This window comes from Egretta garzetta, unplaced genomic scaffold (assembly GCF_000687185.1).
Source record: "Egretta garzetta isolate BGI_Z169 unplaced genomic scaffold, ASM68718v1 scaffold91, whole genome shotgun sequence".
Classification (NCBI taxonomy): Eukaryota; Metazoa; Chordata; class Aves; order Pelecaniformes; family Ardeidae; genus Egretta; species Egretta garzetta.
This window is the reverse complement of record NW_009258661.1, coordinates 535,116-537,181: the sequence shown is the minus strand read 5'-3', so window position 1 is coordinate 537,181 and position 2,066 is coordinate 535,116. Positions and strand designations below refer to the sequence as shown.

The 2,066-nt window shown below is 47.1% G+C and overlaps 1 protein-coding gene across 2 annotated transcripts in view; it reads left to right on the top strand.

Moving 5' to 3' along the window:
- Positions 1–2,066, top strand: part of LOC104134741 (monocarboxylate transporter 2) — a 52,859-nt gene that overhangs the window by 22,868 nt on the left and 27,925 nt on the right. The gene's annotated exons all lie outside the window — the stretch shown is intronic.

Here is a 2,066-nt window from a genome sequence, read left to right as displayed (position 1 = left end):
ATTGCTACTGGTTTTCTGCTTTAGTTTTGAGTTTGTCACCAGTTTGTGTGAATATTTACCCAGAAGGTGTCATGCCAGGGTTTGCTGCAGAGGAAATCCTTCAACATTACATCAAATCTAGCATTTCTGTAGAAGTAAAGTATCCCATCCTCCAGCCGAGGTCGTGGCTGGAGGAGTTGTAGCTGCTTCTTCATCTCTCTGCTCCCAGGGGTTTCCATCTGCCATTTCCACACCCTGTGCTGATGCTGAGGCTGTGCCCAAGTTCAGTCTCAGGTGTATTTATTTAGATTCCATCCAATTTTTTATTTTTGGCAAAACACAGAAACCAGCTGCTGAAACAAAATTAAATCCAGTTTATTAGAAAAACTCTACTAATCCAAACCCTCATCCCTCTGCAGCAAAATAGGAGAAATCAGCCCTGTCCCCTTGGCCACCGCCTTGTTCAGCTGAAGACAGGGTTTTCATACCGGAGAGACTTTAATTTTCTCCCGCCATGGCAGGCTGCCTGCCACAGCACCCCGCACCTTTCTGCATGTGGGACTGTGCGTCATACAAGTGGTGCTGTAAAAGCAGGTTGTCCTGACAGCCCATAAACTGGGTCTGGGCTGTACCAGAACAAAACTCTTCAGGTCATCACAATGTGACCCTGCACCTGAGAGTAAAGGTCTTCTGGTCGGTTTAAGTTTACTCAGTTTTATAGGAAGAAAGAAATAGTAGTAATAAAACATTTTACAGATGTGTTGTAAGGAGATCTTTAAAGTTTTAGATTAACTGTGCCAGGAAAGTTACTGAGCACAAGGCACTGATTTTTTTTTTTTTTCACCCCTCTCCCTCATTGCTTAATTGCATTTGTAGAAAAATGGGATTTACAGTAGCACGGGGGCTGTTTTGGGGAGCGTTGGAGGGAGAGTGGAAATGGGGAGGTAGGGAGCTGCTTCTCACTTCATGAAAGATTGACGTGTTTGTACCTGAACTGAAAGTGGCACCGCTGTTAAAATCTAACTCAAAATTAGAGAAGAAACACCAGCCCAGCCAGTTTTGTCTCCCCACGCCCTTGGGGAGGGATGAGCTGTGTCCAGGCCTGGAAGAGAGTGAGTTGGGGCAGGGGCAAAGCCTTACAGAGCTCCTTGCAAGCGCAGGGATTTGCTCTTTCCCGGACTATCTGGGGAGGGGTCCCAGCAATGCCATGCAGAAGGTGCGGGCAGGTGGGAGACCCCCTCTCTCGGGCACAGTGGGATAGGGAGAGCCCACTGCCCCCTGTGGCATCACGATGTGGGTGGCCTTCAGCTCAAGAAGAAGAGGTGGAAAGAAAGATATAAGAAGCAGCAGTGTATAAATGCAGATTTTAAAACCGGCTGGTTTCCACACACCTAACTAGTGTGATTTGATTTTTGAGTGTTAGGTTGTCTTTCTTGAAAACAGACTGAATACGGCTTTATAGGAGATCAGGGAAGAGTTGGTCTGAGCCTTAAAATACAGAGAAGCCAAGGGGGAATGGAAGCTTGGCTAAGGGGAACTGGAAAGAAAGGGCCGTATTTGCAATGCAGGTAGTGTAACTCATTTGCAGGCAAAATGTCTTTTGCCCAAATGATTTGCAAAATCTGCCCAAATCATACCCCAATCTTCATGGTTACACATGGAGGGAAGAAGGTCTCCCTTTCCTGGGAGGTGACAGGGTGCTGGCACTCATCTGTGGAGTGGATGCTCATCTGTGGGCACTTATCTCCATATGAATTTCCCCAAAATTGGAGCTGGGAGGGCATGTGGCTGAATTCCTCCAAGACCTGTGGGGCTGTTGCTTAAGCCAGGGGGAGACAGGGATGAGCAAGATGCACGTCTGGTAGCAAAACTGCAACTTTCCAGCAAGAGCAAACAGTGCTGACATTTCCTCAAATGGACTTCAATGTAAAAACTAGGTAAGATATACAGGGAATTGGTGAAAATGAACAGCGGGTGGCCAGCTCCAATGATGTGGGGACAGGAGAGCAGCCTGTAACTGTGTAAGGAGGAGAAAAGAGCTGGGATGCTGGTGGGGAAAAAAAAAAAAAAAAAACGAGGGGGGGGGG